Source organism: Octodon degus, unplaced genomic scaffold, assembly GCF_000260255.1.
Source record: "Octodon degus isolate 3935 unplaced genomic scaffold, OctDeg1.0 scaffold00211, whole genome shotgun sequence".
In the NCBI taxonomy this organism is placed as follows: Eukaryota; Metazoa; Chordata; class Mammalia; order Rodentia; family Octodontidae; genus Octodon; species Octodon degus.
This window is the reverse complement of record NW_004524787.1, coordinates 4,419,697-4,430,933: the sequence shown is the minus strand read 5'-3', so window position 1 is coordinate 4,430,933 and position 11,237 is coordinate 4,419,697. Positions and strand designations below refer to the sequence as shown.

The 11,237-nt window shown below is 40.1% G+C and overlaps 2 pseudogenes; both read left to right on the top strand.

Moving 5' to 3' along the window:
• The first annotated feature begins 6,483 nt into the window (after window positions 1–6,483).
• On the top strand, window positions 6,484–7,643 carry LOC101563221 (annotated as a pseudogene).
• Window positions 7,644–8,804: 1,161 nt separating this feature from the next.
• Window positions 8,805–10,911, top strand: LOC101574740 (annotated as a pseudogene).
• Window positions 10,912–11,237: the final 326 nt, after the last annotated feature.

Genomic DNA, 11,237 nt, shown 5'->3' with positions numbered 1-11,237 from the left:
TTCTTCTATACCTTCCTGCAGCTGTTTCTTTATTTCAGAAGCCATTGATTCATTGCTTTCAGCTGTGTGATTTCCAATTTGTTCTGTGTTAGTGTCCTCTGCACTTTTTTCATTTGGGCTTGGGTTCTGAGGTTGCATTTTGTTCCTTCTCGTCATTTGGTGTAGCACTGTCCTCTGACCGTTGTTGTAGATCTTCGCTGTAGTTATAACCTTAGCACATACTGAAATTCAAGTGCAGATCTACAAAGTCTGGATTTACCCAACTTTGCCTGGCTCGGGTCTGGCTGCTGTGCTCAGCTCCCTCCTGCTGCTGCCCTTGAGGGTGAGCCTGTTTTGCCCCTTGGCAAGATGTCCTGCTCCTGAACTAGCTGGGTGGTTCTATCCTCTACCCTCTCTGTAGGGATTGCAGCTGCAGGGTACACCCCAGGCATGTATGCCAGGCCTGAGCTGAGCCTGGAGGGGACAAGGTAGAGTAGGTGTAGAGGCAGCTCTCCCACACACTCACCCACCAGATCTGGGCTAGGATTGGGCCTGGGTGTTCCAGGAACTTGGCAGAAGTTCCTACTCAGCAGGTGGGGTTGGCGAGGTGCTGCGGAGTGGTGGGAGGTGTCCCAAGGGGGTCAAAGATGGTCTCACCCAAGCTGAGCCTTTGCTGAAACCCAGAGTTGGTCCTGCAGGCACAGGGTAGCTGGAAGCTCTCCCACACACTCACTGGACCTGGGCTAGGACTGGGTCTGGGGGTTTCCGGAACATGGCAGAATATCCCACTTGGCAAGCGGAGTTGGAGAGGTCCTTGCGGAGTGGTGGGGGGTGTCCCAAGGGGTTTGAAGATTGTCTCACCCATGCTGTGCCTGGGCTGGGACCCGGAGTTGGTCCCTCCGGCTCAGGGTAGCCGGAAGCTCTCCCACACACTCCGACATTTTTTTCTTGTCTCTTGTTTTAATTTATTAACTTTTTAAAAAATAAACATGTGTGTAAGGGACAGTATGGCAATATTTGGTATGACATGACAAACAGTACGTATTTAGAAGACCAGAATGACAGGCTTTCCAAGTGTGATCCTTCTAATACATATTGCTTTCTTCAGTGCAGTTGCTTAGTTCACAGGTATCAGCATATATAGTTAGTCATGGTAAGAATCCTACCAATTAACTGCTAGTTTCAAAAACATGCTGAAGATTCTCAGGATCATTGTCTTACCCAACTTGCATATATAAATATATAGCTTTGTTTTCTAGCTTTTCTCCTTACCCTCTCTTTGTTGTCTAATCCTCAAGTTCTCGCTTTCCTTTTAATTGTATTATACCTTTCTATTTTTATTTCTTCTCTTGAATTGTTATACAAGGGAGACTATATGATAATTACATATGTGGATCTGGTTTATTTCAATCATTAGTATATCTTCAAGTGGCATCCACTTAAGTATAAAGGGTTCGAGTTTGTCATTCTTTATAGCTGGGGAATGCTCCATTGTATAAAAATATTGCTACAAGGCTGTATAACCATATAGATTTCTAAATTTCTGCATAAACATATGTAACTGTTTATTCTTATTTTTAATTTTTTTATTTTTAAATCTTTTTTCTTCATATTCTGGAGGGATTTAAGTTTAACATATCTGTACTTTATGGAAAATACATGTTCGATGTTATGCCTAACATACTTGATATTCAGACAAATAGTGAGGTTAAACTCAACTGCCCATGTTGTAGGGTAATAATAATAAGCTTCCCTTCTGGAGGGTTAACAGCCTAAGTTTGCAGAACAAAAAGTAGAGATAAAGAAGGGCTGCAAGGACAGCCAACATTTTGGCCGTAGCCTTTCAAGGTCAGTGAAGACTCACGACATAGGAGATCCTATACTGTAACACCATGTAACTCAATTGCGTCCCAAATTTTCTGATCAAGGAGATTATGGGGTCACAGAGGAAAGTGATCCATGATAGGGAGTGTGCATGAGGAGAGTCACATGGAGAGAAAACATTTTCTCAGGCTTTCACACAAACCAAATTTGTTGAACAATGGCCGTGACTCATCCACATGACTGACACTGACAAAGGATCTACAAACTGCGGTACAGGGTTTCAGGATAAATCCTGAAGGGATTTGACTGCCTTATCAGATACAAAAGTTAGATTTCTTGTTATATAGGTCTTGCTTTACCTTGGTCTTAACCATCCAGCAGAAAAGTATAAAAATGATGTACAAAAAGTAAAGCCGTATTAATATGCTGAGCTGTAAAGGGCTCAAGTCTGCAACTTCTGACATTGCCAATCTTATGGAGAACCCAGTACTATTATGGACTACTGGACTATATCAGAATATTTTGCTGAATTTACTCACCTACAATATTTAAATGACAATGGAATGCCCTTCTCTGACAAAACTAACCAAAAAAGGGGGATACAAATTAACAACCATTTTGTATCTCTGTACTCAAAATAGGATATACAGCTGCATTCTCTTAATTCAATGAATAGAGATATTTGTTCTAATAATGTTTGTGGACACGATATCATGTCTGTATCTTGTACAATGAATAACCACTAAGTAAATAATATGCAATGTATTAATTATTGAAACTCTGCTAGTAATCAGTTTTGAAGCTATCGCAATGCCATTTGTTTCTCAATACAATTATTTAAAAAATAATATGAATTTCACAGTATTTGTTGTAATGCAGTATTGTCTTCCAACTGTGTCATTTATTTTCTTGGATTATATTACTAAACATTGGGAAAATCTGGTTTCTCTACATAGCAACCTGGATCAGAATTTGTTAGAATAAAATGAAATGAAAAACATCCTTCAGTGGCCTTTTTTTACCAAGTTGGCACCGAAGGTGAAGATGGAAGCCCTGCTCTGCCCAAAGCTGAAGCCAAAACAAAGTCTTCAAAAGCCACGAAGAACGGGCCGGGGAGATAGCTCAGTAGGATAAGCACTTGCCTGGCAAGTGGAAGGGCCTGAGTTCACTCCCCGGTTCCAGAAAAAGAAAAAAAAAAAATCCACGAAGACCATGCTGAATGGCATCCTCAGCCACAAAAAGAAGAAGATATGAACTTCACCTACCTTCCACTGTCCTAAGACAAGGTGACTCTGGAAGCAGCCCTCATGCTCTTGGAAGAGTGCCCCAGGTGAAACAAGCTTGACCACTATGTCATTATCAAGTTCCTCCTGACCATACAGTCAGCCATGAAAAAGATCAAGGACAACACACTCGTGTTCATTGTGGATGTCAAAGCCAATAAGCACCAAATAAAACAAGCTGTAAAGAAGCTATATGACATCAATGTTGTCAAGGTCAATACCCTAATCAGGCCTGATGGAGAAAAGAAGGCATATGTTTGACTGGCTCCCAATTAGGATGTATTAGATGTTGCCAACAAAATTGGGATCATCTAAACTGAGTCCAGCTGGCTAATTCTAAATATATACTTTTTGCCCAGTATAAAAAGAAAGAAAAATATGCTTCATCTTGTTAAACACATAAACTATGATGGAATCTTGGTGACACTTTTCTCTAGGAAAAATCTTGGTATGTTCTTATTTTTGTTAACATGATCTGTAATTCCGGGATGGAATGTAAAATCTACTTGAAACATTTGTCTACTAGCACAAAAGGAGTTACCATGCAGTTGTTTCATGACTACTCATCTTATATAGGACAGACCCAAGATGAATTTGTCTTCTAGAACTCTTTAAATCTGATTTGGAAGGATTTTAGATAATAATGGTATAAACAATTTGACAACCTTAGAAAAATGTATGAGAGGAGGAATATTATCAGTAAAAAACTTATAACACTAAAAACTAACTAAAGACAAAAAAAATTACCCAATACAAATTACTAGATATTCAGGCAAAAATATCAGGAGTTTATAAACTTCTTCCCTGAAGCTGTTATCTTTCATAATCTACTTTGATGTATTAGAATTAGATCTTTACCAGACATGGGATGGGTATGAAAATTGTGCATTGTTTTTTTTAGACAAAAGTGGTCTATATTGTGTTGTTATATATAAATATCCATAATTATTATAGCTATGTGTAGTGACTTTGACACTAGAACAGGGAAACAGAGCATTGTTAGCCCAATATTGTATTCCAGATCAGGGATAAGAGATGGGCCAATTAAAATTAAAAGAAAAATACTAGGAAGGAAGGTTGTTACAGTTTGGGGGGGTTGCAAGGTGATTAATACAGTACAATGCACATTCTATAAGATTATTTTATAATGAATCACCCAAAGAATCATAAATCAAGAGTGCAGGAAATCTGTCCACACACTAAAGACCAAAGAATCCAACTGAAAACCTGGATCCCACAGTAGTATCCTGCATGGGTTCTGTTGAAGATAAGAGCTCATAACAGATTTTAAATCATTAAATATTTTTTGTCTACCCCTTTTTACTTTTAGAATTCCAATGATATGAATATAAGTTTCTTGATTTTGGCACAGAGTGAACTATTATATGACTGATTTGTAAATTTTTTCTTCATTTTTATTTTAGACAACTTTTATTGTTATATGCATTTAAGTTTGTAACTAATTTATTTACAATGTGCTCCATGATTAATCTCATGTTATGTATTCATTTCAGAAATATTTCTCTAAAATTTGCTCTGTCTATACCTTATATCTTTCACATTTCAATATTTGTCTACAATTTTAATATGCCATATAATTATTGATTTTCAATAAAGTTAATGAGAAAACAAAAATGAAAAAACAGCTCATAACAATGATTCTCACAGTCCAACTGGAGGTCTAGAGCCCACAACAATGTCTGATGCATTTCTGTTTAATAGATCTTCACTAGAATGGCCCAAAGGTCAGTGGTGGTAGCTAAAAACTCTATCCCAATGGGATGAAAGATCTGTGCTAGCATGCTGAGGAACCTGAACTGGAGCCAGGAAGCAGTGCTTAAAGTAAGAATCATAGTTCATTCAAAAAGTACCTAGTTTCCAGCTATCCTCAGGAAACAGTAAGGTCTTGCGCTCCCCCGTGGGTAAGGATATTTGAGTTCCTGTCAAGAAAGCCAACCTGATAATCTTCTCCAGAAGACTTAGATGTATACCACCTTACCCTTTGAAGACAAGAAGCAAAGCTCAAGGTGAGGAACAGAGGTCCCCCAAAGTGAACTTTAGCTATTCTCAGTGACAACAACATCTCGAGCTCCATTCAAGTTCATCTGGAAAGTCAGCATAACAAAGTACATCAGCAAAATACCACAAGAGAACCAGAAGCTTCCAACAGCTTCTCCAAACAGCTTCCCTAACAGCCTCTCAATAGCTTCTCTAGGTATGCCCCTTATGCTGCTGTCGACAACCCTCAGATGGTCCTCCAACACCCAGAACCAAGCTAGTTCAGTTCAGCTGGGTGTAGCAAGTTGACCACAAGTTGGTAACCCACAATAAGGGAGCATCAGAAAGGTTCAGATTTTCTCTTCATATATTTGTATCTTATTGGGAATATAAAAATATTGTTTTCTATGGCTTTGTGCTGTTGAAGGTCTACATTTCAAGTGAGTGATAAAAGATGTACTTTCCTCCCACTACTATGATGTATGAAGACTATAAGACAACTAGTAAATAAAATGGTCTTTTCCTTATCCCAACTTCATAGCTCCATGTTGAGGAAGAGCTGATCTAGTAGGTCTGCCAGCAAAAGGATAGATATCCTTTCCAGCTCCCTGGCAATGAAAAGCAAAGCTTCTTGGTGGAGTTAGCAGACAGCAAACACAGTTAGTTATCATTCTACTTGCATCAGTGGTGTGAAAGATATTCACTGAATGGTAGTAAGATCCAAGTAACATTTTCAGATCTCATCAGAAAAAGTTCCCCTCCCAAACACATAATTCTTAGTAAGTTTTAGGTATTATATACTAGCTAGAAAATGTGAATTCTTTGTGGTGCCCCCAACCTCCAATATTTTACTCCATATTGAATAGAGTTCTCTCTGTGCCTGAGGGACAATTAGAGCAAAATTTAAAGACTAGGAAGCTCCATTTAGAGTAGCTATCATCAGGAACACACACACACACACACAGATGCACACACACACACACACACACACACACACACACACACACTTTCAAAGAAAACAATAAATGCTGGCAAGTTTGTGAAGTGAAAGGAACCTTCCTACATTGTTAGTGGGAGTAAAAACTAGTAGAACCACTATGCAAATAAGTATGAAGATCATTCAAAAACATTAAAAATAGGAATTCCACTTGGCCTGGGTATCTCTTTCCTAGAGAAATATCCCACCCCCCAAAAAATCATATTTTAATGTTATATGCGTATATAAGGTTATAGTAGTGCAATTCAAAATAGCTAATTTTTAGAAACAGCCTGGATTCTAATGAACAGATGAATAAATAAAGAAAATCTGGTTTATATACATAATGGATTCATCAAGAATGAAATTGTAATGTTCCAAGCTCCTCCGTGGCTCTCAGCAGCAACCGCCGCCGCTCGGTGAGCACGGGCTTCACTTCCTCTTCTTCCTGCCGAGCCTCCTGACTCCTAGCGCTATGACTGTCGTCTCAGTCCCGCAGCGGGAGCCGCTCGTCTTGAGCAGCCGTCTTGCGCCGCTGGGCTTTTCTGCCCGCGGGTACTTCGGGGCCTTCCCGATGGTGACCTCGGCTCCGCCGCCTGTACCCCGGATCCCAGACCCCCGGACGCTGCCCCCAACTCTCTTTCTCCCACACTTCCTCGGGGGAGACGGGGCCTGCCTGGCCCCTCTGCCTCGCGCCCTAGCAGCAGCTCTGCCCCACTGCAGCAGCCTGGCCGTGGCGGGAGGCGCCCCGCGGGCAGCCCCGAAGAAGCGGCGGAAGAAGAAGGTGCGAGCCAGCCCGGCGGGGCAGCTGCCCAGTTGGTTCCAGCAGTATCAGCAGCACCGGCCGAACCTGGAGGGCGGCCGGAGCTCAGGACGGTCCCGGGCCAGGCCGCCGCCTCAGCCCCGGGCCCAGCGTCCACAGCCCCAGCTGAGGGAGTTAGCCTAGCACCCGGGCCGCTGCCGCCCGCGGCCCCGAGCCAAGCCCCGCTGAGAAAGGAGGTGTTAAAGTCAAAGATGGGAAAATCGGAGAAAATTGCCCTTCCCCACGGCCAATTTGTTCATGGTATACACTTGTGTGAACAACCAAAGATAGACAGAAAAGCAAATATAACTTGCCACTAACCAAGATCACCTCTGCAAAAAGGAATGAGAATAACTTTTGGCAGGATTCTGTTTCGCCTGATAGGATTCAGAAGCAGGACAAAAAGCCTTTTAAAAATACAGAAAACATTAAAAATATGCATTTGAAAAAATCAGCATTTCCAACTGAAGTGAGCCAAAAAGAAAATTACGCTGGGGCAAAGTTCAGTGACCCGCCTTCTCCTAGTGTTCTTCCAAAGCCGCCTAGCCACTGGATGGGAAGCACTGTTGAAAATTCTGTCCAAAACAGGGAGCTGATGGCAGTACACTTAAAGACGCTCCTAAAAGTTCAAACTTAGATTTCAGTATGTATGTAAAACATAGTTTTTCCCAAGTCCCTGGACTCCTTAAAAGAAAAGTGGTACAGAACTGGAAATTTGTACCATTTGAGTGCAAAAGATGAGCTTAGAGTTACATACAGCTCCTATTATATTTTATATTTTGTAAATACTGTATACCATGTATTATGTGTATATTGTTCATATTTGAGAGGTACATTATAGTTTTGCTATGAAAGTATGTATTTTGCCCTGCCAGTGTGGTAGGTGTTTTGTATATATAGTGGACAAATTTTAACTGTGCTAAGGCACATGGAAGACTGACTTATTTGCACAAGGTACGAAGAGATTTTTTTTTTAAGAAACAGCTGTTAAATCTCAAAGTGAAGATCTAAATGTGAACGGTTTATTAATGCACTACTGAAGTTAATATCTGTGGCACAATCATTGTAAACATGGGGTTTGTCTGTGTCTCTCTAATTGATTTCTGCCTTTTAATCTGTAATTGTTAGAAAATTCCTGTTCTCATTTTTACCAAACTTAATTTGTGGGTTTTGGTATATAGCCATTATTCAAATTTAAAATGCCTCTAACTTTAATGCCAACAGAATTGGTTGTAATCAAATTTTAAAGTAATAATAATTTGACCCTCCCCCCTTTAAAAAAAAGAATGAAATTGTAACATTTGAAGGCAAATGGATAAAACTCAGCCCAATCATCTTCCTAAACAAAGCCTAAGCCAGACTCAGAAAGTTGATACGGTGTTTTCTCTTATACAGGAAATAAATGGTATAAATAAATGAGTGACTGGGCCAGAGAGATAGCTCAGCAGCCTAAGCACCTGCCTGGGAAGCACAAGGACTCAGGTTAGACACCCAGAACCATATGCCATGCAAGCCCTGGAGCCCTAGGCCCACCATGCCAGCCACTGAAATCAGCATAGTGGTGCATGCCTGTAATCCCAGCACTGGAGATGCTGAGACAGGAGAATCATTGTGAGTCTGAGCTGCATTGAGAGGCCCTGTACCAAATAAATAAATAAATGATTTTAAATAAATAAATAAATAAATAAATAAAGGAATGAATAAACAAAAGAAAGATGACACAAATTAACAAGGAAAATTTTTGGAAATTAGGGTGGTTCTTGGGGAAAAAATGAGAGACTACTAATGGAATTAAACATGATTGGAGTGGGGTATGCATTACCAGTTTCCCAAAATGAGCATAAATATTCTGTACTGCAAATATGTACCAATAAAACAAAATCACCACAGAAATATTGTTAAAAACTAAAATTTTAGAAAGGAAAATTGTCGCTGAGGAGTCATGGTGACACCAGGGCCCTCTGCTGTGGACACTACGACCGAATGGCAGAAAAAGCTGCAGGAATGCCTAGCAGCCAAGGGAAAAGTGAAAAACCAAAACACCAATCCTTACCTAAAAGCCAAGAATAATTGTCCCACTCTACAAGGTTCTCAATCTAACAATTAAACCCAAAAAGGATGTTACTAACAATGCTGCTTTGCCTGTCAAAGCAGCAAGCCCTATCAGCATTAAACTCCAGTCCAGACCAGCTAATATAACAGCGTGAGTCACCAGCAACATGAAACTGGATAATCTTCTAAATGAAAACTGTCAAGAATGCCCATAAGGTCACCTAATTCACAGGAACTAAAAACTACAAGGTAGCAGATAACAGGTCAGGCAAATGCAAAACACACAGATTCTGAGGGTAACATCCATGTTGAAAGCAAATCTTTGGATGGCCTTCTCATAGAGTTAAACAAAGACAACATGCTTCAAACCTTATCAGAACCTAAGAAGCCAGATCTCACATTATGTAGCACAAACAACCCAAAGACTATCTCTTACAATCAAACCAAGAGTAATTTGACTGCTAAACAAGTTTTGCGCAAAAGTTTGGAGAAGAGTGCTATTCTGAATGACAAGGTTAATAAACAATTTGTTAGAAAAACAAAAATAAGGACACTCCCAGTAAAGTTACAGCAACTCTTTAAAGGAGCAGAGCTTGCAAGACCAGAAAAGCCCTGAAGGACAGTTCCCTCTCACTTTGTTCAGAGCCTTAGTAGGACTCAAGCATCAAAGAAACCAGTGCTCAAGAACACAAAGGATGTAAAGGTTAACAAGGGTAAATATGAACTATCAAAAGTAACTAAGGTGCAGTCATACACTGATACTTAAAAGAAAGTAAAACATGCCAAACCCAGGGCATACTCCAGTTCACTGCAGGGAGAATCCACCAACCATCATCCAAACATCAAGCAAGATCAGACCACACAACCTTGTTTTAGGTTCCAGACAAGTGTACTGCAAAAATCAAAATTCATAATTCAGAGACCTAATTTGACATCTGGCAACTTTAGCTCAGTCATTCCAACCACTCCTGGCATAAGGGCACATAGAGCCAACAGCTTTCAACAAAGAGCACAGACTGTGAACCCTATGTTGAAAAAGACCTTTCCCCCAAAGTATTTCCTGACCGAGATAGCTCCCAAGACTCAAGCTAATATCACAACCAGAAATGGGAGAGGAGTCCCAAATGCTACCCAAACTAATCCTAATATTAAACAGACAACAGCAGAGGATCGAAGAAAATAGCTAGAAGAATGGCAGAAATCTAAGAGGAAAATCTATAAACAGCACATTATGGAAATTGAAACAAAAGGAAGTGTCATAGAGCAAATGAATATTTCATTCTGGAAGAGCATGGAAGAAGAGAAAGAAAAGAAAGCACAGCTGAACCTATGCCAGATTAACAGCACTCTGGCAGAATGTCTAAGGCTCATTGAAGAGGGTGTACTTTCTAATGAAATATTTTCCATTTTGTCCAACACTCTGGAGGCTGAAAATTTTGCTAAATTCTGGATATACAAAGCAAAGCTATTGGCAAGAAAAGACACCTTTGATGTCACTGGGCTTTAAGAAGAGGCCATTTAAAATGGAACAAAACCAATACAAGAGTTGTGGGAAGTTGTTCTGAATATTTTGCAAAATCAAAACAGAGCTACACAAGGAACTGCCTCTGACTCTTTAGTTGCTGCAATTAATACAAGATCGATGGAAGAGCTGGCCAGGAAGACGGAACCTGGAGAGTCCTGTAGTCCTGCAGAAGACAAGGACCAAGTTCGAGCAATGGCCTCAAATACCTGAGGCAGGGCAGGATAATCATCCTGGTAGCAAGTTACAGATCTCCACTATCCCTAGAGTACGCAGAATGCCAGAAGTACAAGTCATGAAGCTTATCACTCCTGTGAGGCATTCAGCAAGGATTGAGCTACCTGTCCTGCTGCCCTGAAATGCTGCAGAAGCACAAGTTGGTGGTGGCTTCTCTTGCTCATCTTTAGAAATGGAAGAAACAGAATGCTTTGTATTCCATAAAAATGAAGCCTTGCCTGTAACATTAGGGTTTTAACCCCATGAGTCATAAAATTTCTTGATGCTTTTAAAACAAAAAAAATTATTTCAGAGTCTCTATAAGACTCCTTGTCCAATCACCTGAAAAAGTTCATGCAACAGCAAGACATCATGGATGCAGATTATGGACTTTTGGAATTTAGGAAGTCATTCAGTGAATTTACTCTTTAATTTTATGTCCCTGTGGGAAATTCTTTAGTTTACATTTTTAAGACCATAGTTTGCTACAGGTTTACAACATATACAAATTTCAAAGCATTAAACAGAATTTCCCCCACCACTGTGGGAGCAATTTGCACTTTAGAGAATACTTTAATTTCATTG